Genomic DNA, 22,652 nt, shown 5'->3' with positions numbered 1-22,652 from the left:
TGGTGCTGTGTTACTCTCCAGTGACTTCCAGTTTTCATCCATGAAATCTGCTCTATGAGATGCTGAGGGTCACATCTCTTAGCTTTCCCGATTCTTTCATTTATTCTGCAGAGAATACTTCAGGATGGAAATATCATAAGTCACTAGGATGATGTAAAATTGGTTTGCGATGGGTTTTGTTTCACTTCCTGGGTCCTGTCTAGCAAGTGGGTAATCTTTAAAGAGTCCTGTGCTTGAGCTAAACTTAAATTGTATTGAACACACAAAAAATGTTTTTCTGTTTCTTGAGCTAAAATGCATGTTTCACAGGATTGATAAAATTGCATAGTATTGCAGATTTTATGTTTGTGGAGTCAAGACTTTGGAAATGCTGATCCATATGTGTGACTTTCTAACTGGGGGGACGTCATATGTGTTTTAAACGTATCGAATATATAATGCATACATGCTTTTCCTTTTCTTAGATTAATTGTAGATTAAATTCAACAACAAAACAAACTTCAGAGATTAAAGAAGAATTCTTTATATGCCTGGTTCATGCATCAAAAAAATAAGTGATAAGATTCAAATTTACTGAATTTTAAGCATAATTCTCAGCCTTGGTTAACAGAATGGGGAATACACGTGTACCTTCTTAACCTCCTGTGGTTAAGGCTCGGGCTTTCCCTGTCGTGGACCTGGGTTTGATCCTTGGTCTGGGAACTCAGATCCCACCAGCCACAGTGTGGCCAAAAAAGAAAAAAAAAAAAAATTATTCCCCCCTTCTGAGAGAAGGAAATTCTGGCATGATACTTCTTGAAGGAGTCACAGCCTTACAAAGGCATAGGGGTGAAGGAACTAAGGAGAAAAGGGTGTGTGTCTCTCAAAGGGCCTAAACAGAAGGAAATAGGTTCAGAGACAGAAGCATCTTGAGGTTCATTAGCGGTCCCTACTGTTTGAACTGTTCTAGTACTCCAAGGCAGGGGCTGCTTTATAGTAGTGGGGTTGTGATAACCAAGAGTGTGAATCTGATGTCAGTTAGGACTGGAGGAGATTCAGCCCCAGTCTGGAGAAATGTTTCTCCAAGCCAGTTAGAGAGATGATTGAGAAAAGCCCCTGCAGTTCCTGAGCCCCTCACTGAAGGCTGCTTAGAGGGCTGCAGGTGCTTGAAGAGCTTAAAGTTCCAGGTCTCTTTTCCAATGTCTCTGCAATAATAACAGAAACTAGGAGGGTTTTGCGTTTCAATGGCTGGAGTTGAAGATTAAGAATTTTGGTGGTCTTCCTTTTAGGTGACTCATCTAGCATGCAAGAGAGCTGGTTTGCCAGATTAATTAAATTTGGAGTGGACATAGTTTCCATTTCATCCTGGTCCATTTTACTAGAAGGAAAAGGTCCCGGTTTAGCCTGTAAATAAATAGAGTTAAAAGCTACCTGAGTGGAATCAACATCTGAAGGAAGATCAGAATTTTCATTTAAAATCATCTGAAATTGACCGTAATAGTCATGAACAGGCGCCTCAGATTTTTGTGTGCAAGGCTGAATTGTGTTCCAATCAACAGGCTTTGGAAAAGGCCTAGAAATTGCCCTAGGAAGCCACCTAGCCATTGTTGAGCCTGATCATATAAATTAGCGGCTGGTTTTGAAACTGAAAGTAAGCATCAGTTAGATCCATTACACCTGTAATGATCAAGCTCCCTTTAATTGTTTTTACAAAAACGTGCAGGTCCTCGAGTAGCCTGAACAATAAGAGGTTGGCCTGAGTTGTTTTTCAGGAGCTTGGAGTCAGCTGTGTCCAGTTTGAGCTCCAGCTGGTTAAGACTGGTTAAGACCACCGACCCTCCAACTGAGCATGCTCGGTGACCTTTTGACATCAGAAGGCAGGAAAACATCCTCAGAGCATGCTAATACCACTATTTTCTGAGCATGCGTACTGGGAAGAAGCCGGTAGCTTAGGTGTATCTACGCAGAAAGAAGATCACCTCACCTTTTTCTTATTTCCAATTAGCTTTCCCCATGCTCCCCACGCCTTAGTTTTAGCCCATAAATACCCCTAGCTCCGGGGCCTTTGAGGAGGTGGTTTTCAGACTTGTTCTCTCGTCTTCCTGCTTGGCTGCCTCGTGAATAAACCTCTTCGCTGCTGCTGCAAACTTCGGCGTCTCCGCATTTGGCTTGCTGCGTGTTGGGCAAACAAACCTGGTTCGGTAACGCTTTTCCAGTTGTATTTTTAGGTACGTTTCAGGACTTTCCCAATTAGCAGTCTTTATTCAGTGTTGGGACTGGCCTTTGCTGACCAGCATATGGGCTAGCTGATACAAGTCAGAGAAAGCAGGCTGATAAGTTGAGTATCGATATTAAATTCCTCAGCAAATCTGTGAGGCTCTTCGGTTACTTTGGGAAAAATCTGTGACTATGGCTCAAAGTTCAGCTTTAGCTCAGAGAAGAGAAGAAATTAAGGGTTTAGCCTCTGGATCCTCAGTAGGCTTAACTTAATTTTTTTTTTTGCGGTACGCAGGTCTCTCACTGTTGTGGTCTCTCCCGTTGCGGAGCACAGGCTCCGGAGGCGCAGGCTCATTGGGCATGGCTCACGGGCCCAGCCGCTCCGCGGCATGTGGAATCTTCCCGGACCGGGGCACGAACCCGTGTCCGCTGCATTGGCAGGCAGACACTCAACCACTGTGCCACCAGGGAAGCCCAAAATGGGTGTATTTTAATTTACAACTAATACTTGATTGTTTCTTCTCAATCCTATGAATTGATACCTTGAGTAAAATGATTTTGTTTCCTCCTCATTCCTGTATCAACCTTGCTTATTCTACTTAAAGTTAATATTAGCCAGAAAATATTCAGCCCTCTGGTCATTCTCTCCAGCCTATAGGGGAAGCCAAAAGCTCCATGTAACCTTTTTTAGAATCAAAATATGTAACAAGCACCCCCTCCATTAGATGCAAAAGAAAAAGTAACAGGGGAGATAGTCCGCCCTGGGATGATTATCCTGGGCTCTTTGATCTTCATACCCCACCCCTGTCCTTAAGGAGAACAGCGTCTGGTTTTTTGTTTTTTAATTATTTTTTTTACATCTTTATTGGAGTATAATTGCTTTACAATGGTGTGTTAGTTTCTGCTTCATGACAAAGTGAATCAGATATACATATGTTCCCATATCTCTTCCCTCTTGCATCTCCCTCCCTCCCAGCCTCCCTATCCCACCCCTCTAGGTGGTCACAAAGCACCGAGCTGATCTCCCTGTGCTATGCGGCTGCTTCCCGCTAGCTAACTATTTTACGTTTGGTAGTGTATATATGTCCGTGCCACTCTCTCACTTTGTCACAGCTTACCCTTCCCCCCCCCACATCAGCGTCTGTTTTTAAGTCCTTGCAGCCTGGAACCAAGTTCATTGTATTCCCCACTCTGGTACATCTCGGGACCACCTGGAATCTGTTGTTTAGTGTTGCTATGGACACGGAGTTCTTCTAGTGTTGGCTTGTTAGCGGCACCAGGTAAAGACCTAGGGGGGAGGCCTCTGGCCAAGGACGTCCCATCCCATCCTCTGCCGTTTATGTCGCTCATGTTGCCCTTTGACCCTCAGAGTGAGAAGAGTATACCGTTTTAGAGGGACAGCTGGAGGGTGTGGGGAGGAGGAAGGAGGGGGAGAAGGGACAGGAAGGGGGTCTTCGGACCCCGTAGACAGGAAGGTTTGCCTTGTGCTCAGCTGTGGGGAGCCCTAATTAACGCTCCTCTCCCCTCCCGCTGATCCTGCAGAGCCCTGTCACCATCAGCGCATGGGGACGTGGGACATGGAGGGGGAGGGGGCACTAGGCCGATGTAGGACCAACTAGCGGTAACTTTGTGGCTGGCCAGGACCTGGGCCGAGATTTCACTTAACGGGCTTGATTTGGGGAAATTAAGAATGGAAAAGAAAGAAGGAAAAGGCATTATCCTGAAAGGCAGCGGGAGAGAAAACGGCTGTCAGGATCTTGAGGAAAGTTTGCTCCCGCTTAGGAAAGGCTGTACCCCAGTCACAAATTGCGCCCCACTGCCCCGCAGCCCCTTCCGAGAGGCAGCGCCTCTGCCTTTGCTAAAGCAGCCTTGCCTGCAGATAAGTGGGTCCAGGGCTTGCAGGGAGGGGGCCCAAGAGCCCGGCTGTGCCGTGGCCGCCCTGGCTCTCGGGCCCACCTCGCCCCTGGAACACAGGCGGTACCTCCGAGCTTTGGGCTTCCTACTCCCACTGTGCGTGAGCAGGTATGCCTCGAAGGTGTGGGATTCACGGGTGGCTGGGCCCCAAGCCCAGAATCAACATTTATGCCCAAATTGGTCTGTTTTCGGAAAAGAAAAAAAAATTGTTTTCTATTTCTTTTCAAATTTCTCTCCTTGCCCGGAATTTAGGGGCTGGTGGCACATTTCTGCCTGTCTCACGTGGACGTAGTATTACTGCTTGTTAACCTGGCAATCTGCTTGGCGCTGTGTTACTCTCCAGTGACTTCCAGTTTTCATCCATGAAATCTCTATGAAATGCTGAGGGTCACATCTCTTAGCTTTCCCGATTCTTTCATTTATTCTGCAGAGAATACTTCAGGATGGAAATATCATAAGTCACTAGGATGATGTAAAATTGGTTTGCGATGGGTTTTGTTTCACTTCCTGGGTCCTGTCTAGCAAGTGGGTAATCTTTAAAGAGTCCTGTGCTTGAGCTAAACTTAAATTGTATTGAACACACAAAAAATGTTTTTCTCTATTTCTTGAGCTAAAATGCATGTTTCACAGGATTGATAAAATTGCACAGACTTTGGAAATGCTGATCCATGTGTGACTTTCTAACTGGGGGGACGTCATATGTGTTTTAAACGTATCGAATATATAATGCATGCATGCTTTTCCTTTTCTTAGATTAATTGTAGATTAAATTCAACAAAACAAACCATGCAGAGATTAAAGAATTCTTTATATGCCTGGTTCATGCATCAAAAAAATAAGTGATAACATTCAGATTTACTGAATTTTAAGCATAATTCTCAGCCTTGGTTAACAGAATGGGGAATACACGTGTACCTTCTTTTGTAATAAATGTAAGGTGTATGCAAATGAATTAGCAAACTCAAAATTTAAAGACCTTGTTTTATGCCTGTAATTTCCTTAAATACTACAGGTTAGGCAGTATGTCAGTAATAGTATGCATGTGACAGTCATGGTCCCTTTAAACTTGTCCTTTAGCAGTGTCTGGTTGCCCTAATGGAGGATGTTCTGTCCATGGTTGGTGACCATTTTCCAGGGATGGCCACTACAAGGGCTTCAGTTGTCACATCTCCGTCAACACCTGAAATGTTGCTAATTACCACAGTGAAGGTCACAAATTCATTTTTATTGAGATTACGGGTTTACAAATCGGCATGATATTAGAAATACAAAAATATTCAAGATCTGTGAACTGGTGAAAATAAATAATAGTAACTATCTCGAGGAATGTAATGACCAATTGAAGTAGTATTTGTGAAGCATCAGCACGATGCCTGGCCCTTAGTAAAGACCATTTAAATGTTTGTAAGGTGAAAGAACACTTTGTGATATTTCTTTTATTTTGGAAAATTTATCCTTATTTTTTTCAGCTTTTTCTTTTCCATTTTTTTCTCATTTATTCTGATGTCTATAATCCAGTTTTTTTTTATTGGAGTATAATTGCTTTACAGTGGTGTGTTAGTTTCTGCTTCATAACAAAGTGAATCAGTAATACATATACATATGTTCCCATATCTCTTCCCTCTTGCAAATCCAGATGTTAGATATGATTTTATGCTCCATATCAGTTGGCTTTTCTTTTGTATGTTCTCCTTCTATATTCTTTTTTTTTTTAATAAATTTATTTTTGACTGTGTTGGGTCTTCGTTGCTGCACGCGGGCTTTCTCTAGTTGTGGCGACCAGAGGCTACTCTTCGTTGCGGTGTGTGGGCTTCTCATTGCGGTGGCTTCTCTTGTTGCAGAGCAGAGGCTCTAGGCATGTGGGCTTCAGTAGTTGTGGCACGTGGGCTCAGTAGTTGTGGCTCGTGGGCTCTAGAGTGCAGGCTCAGTAGTTGTGGCACACAGGCTTAGTTGCTCTGCAGCATGAGGGATCTTCCTGGACCAGGGCTCGACCCGTGTCCCCTGCATTGGCAGGCGGATTCTTAACCACTGTGCCACCATGGAAGCCCTCTCTCTTCTTTTCTACTGTTTTCTGGGAGAGTTTCTCAATCTCATCTTCCAACTCTAATTTGCTTTTCACATGTACCCAAACTACTCTTTATCCCATGAATGGATTCTTTATTTCAACAATTATACTTTTAAACTTAAGATTTCCTCTTGGGTTTTTTCCTTATGGTTTCTTATTTTCATTTCATGTTACTAACATCTTCTCAGTATCATTAAGTGTGCTTCTCATGTGTATTTAAAAATCTTACTACAGTAATCAAGACAGTATGGTACTGACACAAAAACAGAAATATAGATCAATGGAACAGGATAGAAAGCCCAGAGATAAACCCACGCGCATATGGTCACCTAATCTATGACAAAGGAGGCTAGAATATACAATGGAGAAAAGACAGCCTCTTCAACAAGTGGTGCTGGGAAAACTGGACAGCTACATGTAAAAGAATGAAATTAGAACACTCCCTAACACCATACACAAAAATAAACTCAAAATGGATTAAAGACCTAAATGTAAGGCCAGGCACTATAAAACTCTTAGAGGAAAACATAGGAAGAACACACTTTGACATAAATCACAGCAAGATCCTTTTTGACCCACCTCCTAAAGTAATGAGCATAAAAACAAAAATAAACAAATGGGACCTAATGAAACTTCAAAGCTTTTGCACAGCAAAGAAAACCATAAACGACAAAAAGACAACCCTCAGGATGGGAGAAAATACTTGCAAATGAAGCAAACAACAAAGGATTAATCTCCAAAATATACAAGCGACTCATGCAGCTCAATATCAAAAACAAACAACCCCATCCCAAAATGGGCAGAAGATCTAAACAGACATTTCTCTAAAGAAGACATACAGATGTTTTGTTCATCTCTGTTTGTTTGTTCTTTAATTCTTCTAGATCTTTGTTAAACATTTCTTGCATCTTCTCGATCTTTGCCTCCATTCTTTTTCCGAGGTCCTGGATCATCTTCACTATCACTATTCTGAATTCTTTTTCTGGAAGGTTGCCTATCTCCACTTCATTTAGTTGTTTTTCTGGGGTTTCATCTTGTTACTTCATCTGGTACATAGCCCTCTGCCTTTTCATCTTGTCTTTCTGTGAATGTGGTTTTTGTTCCACAGGCTGCAGGATTGTAGTTCTTCTTGCTTCTGCTGTCTGCCTTCCAGTGGGTGAGGCTATCTAAGAGGCTTGTGCAGGCTTCCTAATGGGAGGGACTGGTGGTGGGTGGAGCGCAGTAAAACTTTGCGTGTCTGCTGATGGGTGGGGCTGAGTTCCCTCCCTGTTGGTTGTTTGGCCTGAGGCGATCCAGCACTGGAGGCCACAGGCTCTTTGGTGGGGCTAATGGTGGGCTCCAGGAGGGCTCATGCTAAGGAGTGATTCCCAGCACTTCTGCTGCCAGTGTCCTTGTCCCCACAGTAAACCACAGCCACCCCCCACGTCTGCAGGAGACCCTCCAACACTAGCAGGTAGGTCTGGTTCAGTCTCCCCAGGGGTTACTGCTCTTTCCCCTGGGTCCTGACGTGCACACTACTTTGTGTGTGCCCTCCAAGAGTGGAGTCCTGTTGAAGTCCTGTTGAAGTCCTGCAATCAAATCCCACTAGCCTTCAAAGTCTGATTCTCTAGGAATTCCTCCTCCCGTTGCTGGACCCCCAGATTGGGAAGCCTGACGTGGGGCTCAGAACCTTCACTCCAGCGGGTGGACTTCTGTGGTGTAAGTGTTCTCCAGTTTGTGAGTCACCCACCCAGCAGTTATGGGATTTGATTTTATTGTGATTGCGCCCCTCCTACCGTCTCATTGTGGCTTCTCCTTTGTCTTTGGATGTGGGGCATCTTTTTTGGTGAGTTCCAGTGTCTTCCTGTTAGTTGTGATTCTGGTGTTCTCGCAAGAGGGCGTCATTTTGTTTACTTTTGATTCAGTGATTAGTTAGGAATTGACATTTCTATAAAGACATACAGATGGCCAAGAGGCACATGAAAAGCTGCTCAACATCACTAATTATTAGAGAAATGCAAATCAAAACCACAGCGAGGTATCACACCGGTCAGAATGGCCATCTTCAAAAAATCTACAAACGATAAATGCTGGAGAGGGTGTGGAGAAAAGGGAACCCTCTTGCACTGTTGGTGGGAATGTAAATTGATAGAGCCACTATGGAGAACAGTATGGAGATTCCTTAAACTAAAAATAGAACTACCATATGACCTAGCAATTCCACTACTGGGCATACACCCAGAGAAAACCATAATTCAAAAAGACACATGTGCCCCCAATGTTCATTGCAGCACTCTTTATAATAGCCAGGATATGGAAGCAACCTAAATGTCCATCAGCAGAGGAATGGATAAAGAAGGTGTGGAACATATATGCAGTGGAATATTACTCAGCCATGAAAAGGAACGAAATTGGGTCATTTGTAGAGACATAGATGGACCTAGAGACTGTCATACAGATTGAAGTAAGTCAGAAGGAGAAAAACAAATATTGTATATTAATGCATACATGTGGAATCTGAAAAAATTGGTGTAGATAATCTTATTACAAAGCAGAAGTAGAGACACAGATGTAGAGAACAAATGTATGGATACCAAGGGGGAAAGCGGGGGTGGGATGAATTGGGAGATTTAATTGACATAGATACACTATTGATACTATCTGTAAAGAAAACTAACAAGAACCTACTGTATAGCCCTGGGGACTCTACTCAGTGCTCTGTGGTGACCTAAATGAGAAGGAAATCCAAAAAAGAGGGGCTGTATGTATACATATAACTGATTCACTTTGCTGTACAGTAGAAACTAACAATATTGTGAAGCGACTATACTCCAATAAAATTTTTTTTTAATTAGAAAAAATATGTTAGTCGTGTTGCAATGGTTCTGCTTCAGATGGTATATGATCAGTTGTATTTTTCAGGAGTCATACTCCTCAGGTATCTATTTTGACTTGAGTTCACATTCCTTGTGGCCATTGGCCCCTCTGTCTGGTAAATTGTATTAGGAAAGAGCTGAAGTTTGCGGACCGTCTCAGCATAATTATTAATAGCGCATTCTTTTTTTTTTTTTTTTTTTGCGGTACGCGGGCCTCTCACTGCTGTGGCCTCTCCCCTTGCGGAGCACAGGCTCCGGACGCGCAGGCTCAGCGGCCATGGCTCACGGCCCCAGCTGCTCCACGGCACGTGCGATCTTCCCGGACCAGGGCACGAACCCGTGTCCCCTGCATCGGCAGGCGGACTCTCAACCACTGCACCACCGGGGAAGCCCAATAGCGCATTCTTGTCACTTTCAAAAGTATCCTGGCTTGGATGACATAATGTCACTCTTGTTGAAAGCTAAGATCCAGGGTGTGTTTTCCTCAGTAAGTTTAACATGAGTGGAGGTGATGAGCCTGGGCACAGAGTCTCAGGAACCATGAAGCACTGTGACCAGGCAAATCCTCTGATCAGGGTATGTCGCCTTTCAGCTCCTGGGCAAGGCAGCATTGGGGGAGGCAGTCACCCTAGGTTGTCACCTGGGGCTTTGGAGATGGGGCGTGGATGAGTGAAGGCCCAAGGATTTCTCTTCAGCCCTTTCCTGTTTTCATCAGCTAACCTAATCCTACCCTAACTTTATCCTAGCTACATCTGGGTAGTTGCTACTGGGTTCTACTGAAGAGGCACTTACTGTCTCCAAGCCACTCAAGGGAAAGGCAGGAACCGAACTTAAAATTTCCCCTCCCACTGAGTCCCTCCAGGCTGCCCTGGGCAGCCCTTCTCCTCAGTCTGTCCACCAGTTAAGGGTCGACTCTTTAGAGTCGTCCAGTTTTGTGTTATTTCTTGGAATCCCTACTTCCATTCGTCTCTTATAGTTTTGGGAGGAAGGCTATTTCTCATCTTGGATAGGAACCCAAGATTTCCCAGGGAATTACTCTAAGAATCTTGAAGTGTTTTTGAAATTTAACGTATATATCAGTTTATATTGTTTTCCTATACTGATTTTTTGAGGCATAACATTTGATGAAGAAGGCAGGCTGCCTAAAAACCAATAATAGTTGTGAAATGGTGAACATTCAGCATGATCTTATGAGGTGGACGGATGCAAAGTGCATTTTTATGTGTCTTATTTTACAGCTGAGGAAATTGAGTTGTAGAGAGATTAAATTATCCAAGCCAGTGATTTGGGGGTGGGAAGTCTTGGTTTTGGATAATATAACCAAATATCTTTTTGAAATAAATTCAGAGAAAAATAACAAGGAATCATTCTAAACATGCTCTACTTCTAGTTCAGAAAAAAAGTTTAAAATATTATATAGGCCATCCTTGATCTACCTACCTGTTTCCTCTCTACTGAATGATGACCAGTGACTAGTCCTTGGTGTTGGAATATTCATTGTTCTGGCATTTTCTTTTTTTTCCCTGCAACCCTTCATCTACCTCCTCGTCCCTATACTCTCGGCTCTTTCGTGTTTCCCAAATTGATTCCAGAGTGTGTGCATGGTTGGCAAAATGGGGAAGGAGAAAGGAGGTTTAATAATGAATGCTACATCTCCTTTGCTTCTTTCCCTCGCTCTCCAGTGGATTCACAAACACACAGCCCAGAGGCTGTCTCAGAGAGTCCAGTGCTGTACTCAAACTGTTTAGTTTTTTTCCATATTCATGATTTTACTTTTCATGTCTTGAAATTCTATTGGGAAAAAGAAACTAATTGCCTTCCAAACCGTCTGACGTATTTTTTGTATGATTTTTACTCTTTGGCAGAGTTAATGGATGCCTCTTTAGGCTCCTCTGACGACGTTGAAAAGGGGTGAGTTGACTGATGTGGGTGGTGAAAGGTATTGGGAGCGCTGACCGCAAAGGGAGGTCTCTTTCCATAAGAGACTGGAAGCTTCTATAGGTAACTTTCTTTTGCGGTCTAGATAGAAAAAAGAAGAGGTCGTAAGTGGGAGAATCCTTACTCATAGTCTCTTTGTGACCTTTAGTAACCAGTAGCCAGAACTCTTAGGAAACTGTCAGAATGTCTGTGTGTCTCTGCTAGCATGGGCCAGGAAAGGAGGAAGGATGGGGCAGAAAAGAGCAGCCTTGCTCCATCTCAGCTCTGGCCCTCACCCTCCAGAGCTCTGCTACCATCTAAAGCTGGTGTCCCAACTGTAAACCCACCATCATCTTGGAGAGAGCCCCTGCCTCGGGCTTGTTGTTCTTTGAACCAAACTGAGGAACAGCAAAGGAGTACACAGTACAAGAAAAGTAGGGCTGCAGGGGAGGGAAGGATAATCAGGAAGTTAGAAGGGCCTGGAAGTTTGTAGATCTACAGGCTGAAGTTGAATTTTGAAGTAAATGCAACCTCAGTGCAGTTACACATGAGTTAGGTTTAGAAATCAAGAATTGTACTTTTCTGGGTTTGTCAGTCTTCTTGGACAGGCGTAAGGTCTTCATTACAACTAGTAAAGCCCTATTTCTTGGGAAAATTGAAATACTGATTGCCAAATAAGTAACTTCCATGTGGATTTTTAGGGTTCAACCAGTTTAAAAATTGAAGACTACTTGTAACTAATTAACTCTATGAAGTCATTTGGAGTTTGATCGTGTGTTTTTAATTCCTTAGAAATGACCCATGTGAAGTGACATCAGGAATCTGTGACGGAGCCACCTGTGAAAGGTGAGGTGTATATTGAGGGGTGGGGGGCAGGGGAAGTGAAGTGGAGAAATTTAGTCTCGGGATTATCCATGGCAATGCAGAATTTTCTGGACAATGATCTAAAATTCTTTCTAAAAACATAGGAATTGCAGTGAGTTGTTTACTATATTTTTTAGATTCAAGGAATCCTTATTGTTCAGATAAACTTTATATCACTCTTCCATACAGAATGTCACTAATGATAAATTTCTGCATACTAGTGAAGTAAAATAGAACAATTCTTGAGGGTCGATGGTGGTAATAAAGAAGTTAACTTTGTTAATTCATATGATAAGTCAGTGTGAAGTTTGAAAGGAAGGAACTGTTGGTGGATCTCTTATCATTGGGAAGATAGGGTTTATACTGACGCATGAAGAAAAGGGAAAACTATGGAAAGTAAAGACATAGTGGCACTGAACAGCACCTTCAATCAACTGGACCTAACTGACATTTATAGAAGCGCTCATTTAACAAGAGCGGAATATATATTCTTCTCAAGCTCACATGAAACATTCACCAGTATAGATCACATTCTGGGACATAAAACACACCTTAGCAAATTTAAAAGAGTAGGAATCATACAAAATTTGCTGTCAGACCACAATAGAGTTAAACTAGAAGTCAGTAACAGAAAGATAGCTCGGAAGTCCCCAAATACTTGAAGGGTAAACGGTGTACTTCTCAATAACACATGGGTCAAAGTAGAAGTCTCAAGAGAAATTTTAAAGCCTTTTGAACTAAATGAAAATGGAAATACAAACTATCAAAATTTGTAGGATGCAGCAGAAGTAGTGCTTAGAGGGAAATTTACAGCCTTGAATGCATATATTAAAGAAATATCTAAAATCAATAAGCTTCCAGCTTAGAAAATGAAAGGGAAAGAAGACCAATATAAACCTTAAAAAAGCAGAAGAAAAGAGATAATAAAAGAGCAGAAATCAATGAAATTGAAGGCAAGGAAACAATAGAGAAAATCAACAAAGCCAAAAGCTTGTTCTTTGAAAAGATCAATAAAATTGATATCTCTTTGGCCAGGCTAACAGGAACAAGAGTCAGAAGACACAAATTGCTAATGTCAGAAATGAAATGGGGGTTATCATGACTGATCATGTGGACATTGAAGGGATAATAAAGGAATATTATGAACGACTCCAAGCCCACAAAGTTGATAGCTTACATGAAATGGAGTAACGCTTTAAAAGCTACTACCAGAACTCCTACAAGGAGGAATAGATCATCTGAATAGACCTGTATCTGTTAAAGAAGTGGAATCAATAATTAAACCTTCCAAAACAGACACTAGGCCTAGGTGGTTTCACTGGCCAATGGTCAACGTTCCACCAAACATTTAAGGAAGAAATGATGTCAATTTTCTAAACTGTTCCAGAGAATAAAAGCAGAGAGACCACTTCCTAACTCATTCTCTGAAGTCAGCATTACCATAAACCAGACAAAAATGTTACAAAAAAGTAAAAGCACAGAACATAGAAGCAAACATTCTAAACAAAATACTGGCCAATTGAATCCTACACTGTATGTAAAAAATTATATACCCAGACCAAGTGGGATTTATCTCAGATAGGCAAGGCCAGTTCAATATTTGAAAATTGGTCAGTGTAATCCATCACATCAACAGGCTAAAGAAGAAAAATTGATTGATGCAGAAAAAGCATTTGGCAAAATCTAACACTCATTCATGATTTAAAAAAAAAAACAAAAAACTTGGCAAATAGGAATAGAGGGCAACGTTCTCAACTTATGAAGAACAGCCACAAATCCCCTACAGCTAGCATCATACTTGATGGTGAGAAACTCGAAGCTTTTCTGTGAAGACCAGGTACAAGGCAAGGATGTCCCCCCAATATCACTCCTTTTCAACATCATACTGTAAATCCTAAGAGGGATTATAGTAATGAGCAATGAGAAGGCAATAAAAGTATGCAGATTGCAATGGAAACAGTTAAATGTCTTTGTTCACCTATGACATGATTGTCTATGAAGAAAATCCAACAGAATCAATTAAAAAAAAACTGGGCTTATTAAGCTTCTGTCCTGTAACCTTGTATAACTGCTTAATATACAAAAGCTGATAACTTTCCCATACGCCAATAAAGAACAGGAGGAATTTGAAATGAGAAGGACAACACCATTTAAATTAGGACCCCCAGAATAGATTTATACCTAAGAATTTATCCAACAAAATGTACAAGATCTATATGAGGAAAACTAAAAAATTCTTATGAGTGAAATTAATGAACTAAATAAATGGCAGAGACTTTGCGTTCATGTGTAGGAAGCCTCAATGTCGTAAAGCTGTTGATTCTTTCAAATTGTAGATTCAATGCAATCTGATTCAGAATCCCAGAAAGTTATTTTGGGGATATTGGCAAACTGATTCTAAAGTTTATATGGGAAGGCAAAAGACCCAGAATAGCCAACACACTATTGAGGAAGAGTAAAGTCAGAGGACTGACAATACCCAACTTAAGTCTTAGTGTAAAGCTACAGTAATCAAGACATGTGGTGATGGTTAAAGAATAAACAAATAGATCAAAGGAATAGAGTAGCGAACCCAGAAACCGGCCCACACAAACATAGACAATTGGGCTTTGATGAAGGAGCAAAGGTACGACAGTGGAGAAAGGATAGTTTTTCAACAAATCATGCTGGAACAACTGGACATCCACATGCAAAAAATAATCTAGACACAGATCTTACATGCTTCACAAAAATTATATCACAGACCTAAACATAAAATGCAAATCTCTAAAACTCCTAGAAGGTAACACAGGAGAAAAGCTGGATGACCTTTAGTTTAGTAATGACTTTTAGATACAACACCAAAATCAAGATTACGAAAGAAAAGTGATAACTTGAACGTCATTTGAATTAAAAACTTCTGCTTTGTGAAAGACCTTGTTAAGAGAATGAGAAGACAAGTCAGCCACAGACTAGTAGAAATTATTTGCAAAAGACACATCTGATAAAGGACGGCTATCCAAATTAAACAAAGAACTCTTAAAACTCATCAGAAAATGAATTATCCAATTTTAAAAAATGGGCAAAAGATTTGAACAGACACCTCACCAAAGAAAATACACAGGTGGCAAATAAGCATATGAGAAGCTGCTCAACATCACATGTCACTCAGGAATTGCAAATTAAAACAAATTTCGTTGCATGCCTCTTAAAATGGTCAAAATCTGCGACACTGACCACACCGAATGACGGTGAGGGTGTGGACAGCAGGAAACTTCATTCACTGCTGATGGCAGTGCAAAATGGTGTAGCCACTTTGGAAGGCAGTTTGGCAGTGTCTTATAAAGCAAAATGTAGTCTTGCCATGATTCAGAAATTATGCTCCAAATGCTTTGGAAACTTGTCTACACAAGCACCTGCACACAACTATTTTAGTAGCTTTACTGATAATTGCCAAAAACTGGAAGCAACCAAGATGTCATAGATGAATAGAAAAACAAACTGATAGCTATATATAATGGAAAATTATTCCACAATTAAAAGAAATGAGCTATCAAGCCATACAAAGAAACAGAGGAACCTTAAATGCGTAAGTGCTAAGTGAAAGGAATCAGTCTGAAAAGGCTACATACTATGTGATTCCAGCTATATGACACCTGTGGCAAAGGTAAAACTCTAGAGACAGTAAAAATATTAGGAGTCGGGATTGGGGGGGCAGAGGGATGAATAGGCAGAGCACAGGAGATGTTTAGGGCAGGGCAACAATTCAGTATGATGCTGTAATGGTGGCTACATGGCATTATGCATTTGGCAAAATCAGTAGACCTGTACAACACAAAGGGTGAACACCAGTTTCAGCTATGGACATTAGTTAACAATAACGGATCGATGTTGGTTCATCAGTTGTAACCGATGTACCAGACGAATGCAAGATATTAATAATAGGAGAAACTGTTAGGGAGAAGGAGGTATATGGAACTCTATTTCCTGCTTAATTTTTCTATAAACCTAAACTTGTTCTAAAAAATAAACGATTTAAAAAAATTTACAACCACGAAGGAATATCACCTCATGCCTGTTAGAATGGCATTGTTGGGCTTCCCTGGTGGCACAGTGGTTAAGAATCTGCCTGCCAATGCAGGGGACACAGGTTCAAGCCCTGGTCCAGGAAGATCCCACATGCTGTGGAGCAACTAAGGCCATGCGCCACAACTACTGAGCCTACGCTCTAGAGCCCATGAGCCACAACTACTGAGCCCATGTGCCACAAGTACTGAAGCCCACACACCTAGAGCCTGTGCTCAACAAGAGAAGCCACTGCAATAAGAAGCCCACGCACTGCAACGAAGAGTAGACCCTGTTCGCCGCAACTAGAGAAAACCGGTGTGCAGCAACAAAGACCCAACGCAGCCAAAAAAATAAATATAAATAAAATAAATTTTAAAAATATGTATGTATAGAATGGCATTGTCAGAAAGATAAAAAATAACAAGTGTTGACAAGGATGTGGAGAAAAGGGAAGGCTTGTGCACTGTTGGTAGGAATGTAAATTGTTACAGCCACTATGAAAAACACTATGGAAATTTCTCAAAAAATTAGAATTTTCATATGATCCAGCAATTCCATTTCTGGGTATTTGAAGAAAATGAAAACACTAACTTGAAAAGACATTTGCACCCCCGTGTTCATTGCATTATCTACAGTAGCCAAGACATGGCAACAACGTGTCTGTTGACCAATGAATGGATAAAGAAGTTGTGGTATATATGTATACAATGGAATATATTTAGCCATAAAAAAATGAATGAAATCTTGCTATTTGCAACAGCATGGGTAGAACTTGTGGACATTTACGCTAAGTGAAATAAGGTAGAGAAAGATAAATATCATATGAGCTCACTTGTATGTGGAATCTTAAAAGAAAAAAAGGTCATAAATAAGAGAAAAGATTGGTGGTTTCCAGAAATGGGGGGTGAGGGCTGCGGAGGGGGTGGGTGAAATGGGTGAGGGAAGTCAAAAGGTACAAACTTCCAGTTATAAAATAAGTCACCCTGGGGATGTAACGTACAGCATGGTGACTACAGTGAATAATACTAATAATACTGTATGAGGGATGGTACCTGCAAACTACACTTGAATTTGAAATAATTGCAAACACAAAAACCAGTTACACCTTGGGATTAGGTGCAGAAGTAAAGAAATGTTTTTAAATCTTGATCCAGTGAGGATTCTTTTACAGGCCTAGGAATTTCATTGCCACCATGTAAAGCCACATTTCTAGGGTAAAATGAAATACTTATTTCCAAATAACCAAATTGCACATGAATTTGTAATTTTCAATTCATAATTGAAAATTTGTTTCTCTCTCTACAACTTAGCTAATGTGAATGAAAAAAGTAAGTCTATGAAATCACATGATGTTTCTGTACATTTTAATCCTTAAGCTGTGAGCCCAATGAATTGATATCTGTAACTAGTGAGGAAGCCGTCACTGAAAGGTGAGATTATATACAGATAGATAGATATGTAAAGATGCACACACAGAGATATTTAATACTAAGTTTCTTGTATGCTTTTTCTAAAATGTTGGCATGTTCTGTATGTAACATTCTTTTTTTGATCTAGTTGGATAAAAGAGAAACAGATCAGAAGAGGGAGACTTACTCCCATCTGAGTGACTAGTAGCCAAAACTCTTAGAAACCTGTCAGATTGCCTGTGTGAGACTGCTAGAATGGGTTGTATTAGTTTGCTAGGGCTGCTGTAACAAAATATCACAAATCGAGTGGTTTAAACAACAAAAATTTGTCTCAATCCTCAAGGCTAGAAGTTGGTATCAGGATGTTGGCAGGGTTGGTTTCTTCTGAGAGCTGTGAGGAAGAATCTCTTCTATGCCTCCCTCCTAGCTTCTGGTGGCTGCTGTCAATCGCTCCAATCTCTGCTTTCATCTTCACATGGCATTCTTTCCTTTTGTATAAGGACATCAGTCCTATTGGATTAGGAACCCACCCTAACCAGTAGGACCACATCTTGACTGATTACTTCTGCAACAATGCTACTTTCCATAAGGTCACATTCTGAGTTAAAGGGGATAAGACTTCACCATATGAATTTTAGTGGGATAGTATTCAGCCTACAATGTGGGACAAATGAGGAGAGATTCATATTTGGAAACAAGGGGAAGGCTAGCAGTGGCCTGGCAAGAGATGAGCCCTCAAAAGAAGAGAATGGAGCTAACAGACCCTAGATCTGTCCCACACCCTCCAGAGCTCTGCCACTACGTAAGGGTCCTCAGACCCAAACCTGTGATGGCAGTGGAAGTGGCTGGAGCCATCACTGCCTCAGGCCTGCAGTTGTTGACCCTGTGTGAGGGATCAACATTATGTAGTGTCCTTCCTTGTCTCTTGTAACATTCTTTATTTTAAAGTCTATTTTATCTGAGTATTGCTACTCCAGCTTTCCTTTGATTCCCATTTGCATGGAATATCTTTTTCCATCCCCTCACTTTCAGTCTGAATGTGTCCCTAGGTCTGAAGTGGGTCTCTTGTAGACAGCATATATATGGGTCTTGTTTTTGTATCCATTCAGCGAGACTGTGTCTTTTGGTTGGAGCATTTAATCCATTCACATTTAAGGTAATTATCGATATGTATGTTCCTATGAGCATTTTCTTCATTGTTTTGGATTTGTTTTTGTAGGTCCTTTTCTTCTCTTGTGTTTCCCACTTAGAGAAGTTCCTTTAGCATTTGTTGTAGAGCTGGTTTGGTGGTGCTGAATTCTCTTAGCTTTTGCTTGTCTGTAAAGCTACAGATTTCTCCCGTCGAATCTGAATGAGATCCTTGCTGGGTAGAGCAATCTTGGTTGTAGGTTCTTCCCTTTCATCACTTTAAGTATATCATGCCACTCCCTTCTGGCTTGTAGAGTTTCTGCTGAGAAAACAGCTGTTAACCTTATGGGAGTTCCCTTGTATGTTATTTGTCATGTTTCCCTTGCTGCTTTCAATAAATTTTCTTTGTCTTTAATTTTTGCCAATTTGATTACTACGTGTCTCGGCGTGTTTCTCCTTGGGTTTATCCTGTATGGGACTCTCTGTGCTTCCTGGACTTGGGTGGCTATTTCCTTTCCCATGTTAGGGAAGTTTTCGACTCTAATCTCTTCAAATATTTTCTCTGGTCCTTTCTCTCTCTCTTCTCCTTCTGGGACCCCATATAATGCGAATGTTGTTGCGTTTAATGTTGTCCCAGATGTCTCTTAGGCTGTCTTCATTTTTTTTTATTCTTTTTTCTTTATTCTGTTCTGCAGCAGTGAATTCCACCATTCTGTCTTCCAGGTCACTTATCCGTCCTTCTGCCTCAGTTACTCTGCTATTGATTCCTTCTAGTGTATTTTTCATTTCAGTTATTGTGTTGTTCATCTCTGTTTGTTTGTTCTTTAATTCTTCTAGATCTTTGTTAAACATTTCTTGCATCTTCTCGATCTTTGCCTCCATTCTTTTTCCGAGGTCCTGGATCATCTTCACTATCACTATTTTGAATTCTTTTTCTAGAAGGTTGCCCATCTCCACTTCATTTAGTTGTTTTTCTGGGTTTCATCTTGTTACTTCATCTGGTACACAGTCCTCTGCCTTTTCATCTTGTCTGTCTTTCTGTCAATGTGGTTTTGTTCCACAGGCTGCAGGATTGTAGTTCTTCTTGCTTCTGCTGTCTGCCCTCTGGTGGATGAGGCTATCTAAGAGGCTTGTGCAAGTTTCCTGATGGGAGGGACTGGTGGTGGGTAGAGCTGGCTTTTGCTTTGGCGGGCAGAGCTCAGTAAAACTTAAATCCACTTGTCTGCTGATGGGTGGGGCTTGGTTCCCTCCCTGTTGGTTGTTTGGCCTCAGGCAACCCAACACTGGAGCCTACCAGGGCTCTTTGATGGGGCTAATGGCAGACTCTGGGAGGGCTCACGCCAAGGAGAGCTTCCCAGCACTTCTGCTGCCAGTGTCCTTGTCCCCTCGGTGAGTCACAGCCACCCCCCACCTCTGCAGGAGACCCTCCAACACTAGCAGGTAGGTCTGGTTCAGTCTCCTATGGGATCACTGCTCCTTCCCCTGGGTCCCGATGTGCCCACTACCTTGTGTGTGCCCTCCAAGAGTGGAGTCTCTGTTTCCCCCAGTCCTGTCGACGTCCCGCAATCAAATCCTGCTAGCCTTCAAAGTCTGATTCTCTAGGAATTCCTCCTCCCGTTGCCGGACCCGCAGACTGGGAAGCCTGACGTAGGGCTCAGAACCTTCACTCCAGCGGGTGGACTTCTGTGGTATAAGTGTTCTCCAGTTTGTGAGTCACCCACCCAGCAGTTATGGGATTTGATTTTATTGTGATTGCGCCCCTCCTGCCGTCTCACTGTGGCTTCTCCTTTGTCGTTGGATTTGGGCCATCTTTTCTGGTGAGTTCCAGTGTCTTCCTGTGGATGACTGTTCAGCAGTTAGTTGTGATTCTGGTGTTCTCACAGAGGGAGTGAGAGCACGTCCTTCTACTCCACCATCTTGAACCAACCTTGAGTCATTAACTTTTTGGTGGGTCAAAAATATTCATTACAATGTATATAGAATCATTTCTAGGAAAAATGAGATATCAAGTTCCAGATAACTGATTTACATGTGAATTTCCTAAGAGCCAACCAGTTTATAAGCTTAAGTGTAATTGTAGCAGGGAATTCTCTGGCGGTCCAGTGGTTAGGACAGCACACTCTCACTGCTGAGGGCCCAGGTTCAATCCCTGTTTGGGGAACTAAGGTCCCACAGGATGCACAGTGCAGCCCAAAAAAAAGAGTAATTATAGCTAATTTGAACTAAAAATGTAAAAGTCTAGAAGTCATGTGGTATCTTACTATGTCTGTTTTTAATACCATAGCACAAAAACCAAAACATACCATAGCACTACCCTGAGTGAATTGGCAGGATTCTTCATGGCAAACTAAGATATGATAAATAAATACATGTATAATGTGTACACACATACAAACATACAGAACATAACATATTCAGAGACATTGAGATTTGGGATGTTCACCCTTAGGAGCACCCATGGGAATATAGAGTTCCCTCGATACTGTTCCTCACGTCCGCTCGTGGTAAGATTCTATGTGGAATAGTCTTTGTCTTTTGAATTGAGGTAGAAAAAGAGGCACAAGACATAGAGGGAATCTTCTTACTCCCAGTCTTGACTCTCAGTTAGTAGCAGCCAAACTCTCGGGAAACTGTCAGATTGCCTGTGTATGAGACTCTCCTGGAGTGGGTGTGGCGAAGGTGAAAGCCGTCCGGAGCAAGGAGAATAATAATAAATTGTATCAGCTACCATGTGAGGCCGATACCCCAAATCCAGACCCATGTTCACATCAGATGGAGCCCCTGACTCAGACCTGTAGTTACTTGACCCTATGTCAGGGGCAGGAAAGACAAGCATGCCTCCTGTGACCACAGACGTGGTCAGGAAGTTAGATTGGTCAAGAAGGTTGGGTACCTACACCCTGAAGTTGAATTTGAAATAAATGCCACCCCAAAAGGTTGTTACACATTGGATCAGGTTCAGTTGGAAAGAACTGTACTTCAATCTTGAGTCATTACCTTTTTGACAAGTGTTAAGATATTCATTACAAATACATAAAGCCTCATTTCTGGGGAAAATGACCTACCAGGTTTCAAGCAATCGATTTACATGTCAGTTTTTAAAGGGTCATCTAGTTTATAAGTGAAAGCATTAATTTAAACTAATTTGAACCAGAAAGTTTAACGGAGAAAATTATAGGGTGTCTGACTCTGTGCCTTTTTAATCCTTTAGCACTGCTTTGAGTGAATTGACAACAGGAAGACCTGATGGACCCACCACTAATACGTGAGATAGAAATAAAGATAGATGTCAACAATATATATATATGTGTATATAAATGCAGAGAGAGAGAGCATGCGAGAATGAGAGAAACAGAGAGAGGAAAGGGGAGAGAGGTTGATTATATTTGGGAGGTTCATTTTTAGGAGTATTCATGACATAACAGCGTGTCTTTGACGTTGTTTCTAAATCTTTTTACTGTAGCCTATGTAAGTATGTTTCTTTTTTTTGTATCTAGTTGGATAAAACAGAAACAGGTCATAAGAGGGATGCTTCTTACTCATCTATCACTCTTAGATGCAGCCGAAACCCCTAGGGAAACTATCCAAATGCTTGTGTATGAGGCTCTACTAAAATGGGCCAAGAAAGGAGAGAAACTTATTTTGCAAGGAGAAAGTTGTACTCCTGAAGGGGTTCAGGAGTCAAGAAATGTCTATAAACTTGATTCATGACTTCCCCCCCCAGGACTTAAGATTTTCATTACAAATGTATAAAGCCTCACTTACAGGGGAAAATGAAATATCAGGTTTTAAATAACTGATTAGAATGTTATTTTTAGGACAACTAGGTTATAAATTGTAGAGCACTTGTAGCTAATGTGCACTTAAAAATAAGTCTAGGGAGATGTGAAGTCTTATAATCCTTTAGCTATGACCAGAGCGAGGTGGAAAAAGTAATTTGTGTTGAACCCTCCGATGAAAGGTGAGATATAATTATAGATAGATAGTGTAAGGGGGGATATTGAGATTTGTGAAATTTATTCTGGGGACCATCTATGGCAATACAGAGTTTCTTGGACGCTTTATCTAAGGGTTTTGTTTGTTTTGCCAGCCTCAATATGTCACTTTCTTTCTTTTTTGGATCTATTTGGGGGGAAAAAAAGAACAGGTCATAAAAGGGAGTGTTCTTACCCCTAGTATGTCTGTTACCCTTAGTTAGGAGCAGCCACTATCTGATACTTTCCTTTAGGAAAGTATCAGATTGCCCATGCATGGGCC

This window comes from Globicephala melas, chromosome 18 (assembly GCF_963455315.2).
Source record: "Globicephala melas chromosome 18, mGloMel1.2, whole genome shotgun sequence".
Classification (NCBI taxonomy): Eukaryota; Metazoa; Chordata; class Mammalia; order Artiodactyla; family Delphinidae; genus Globicephala; species Globicephala melas.
Note: the sequence above shows the minus strand (reverse complement) of the source record.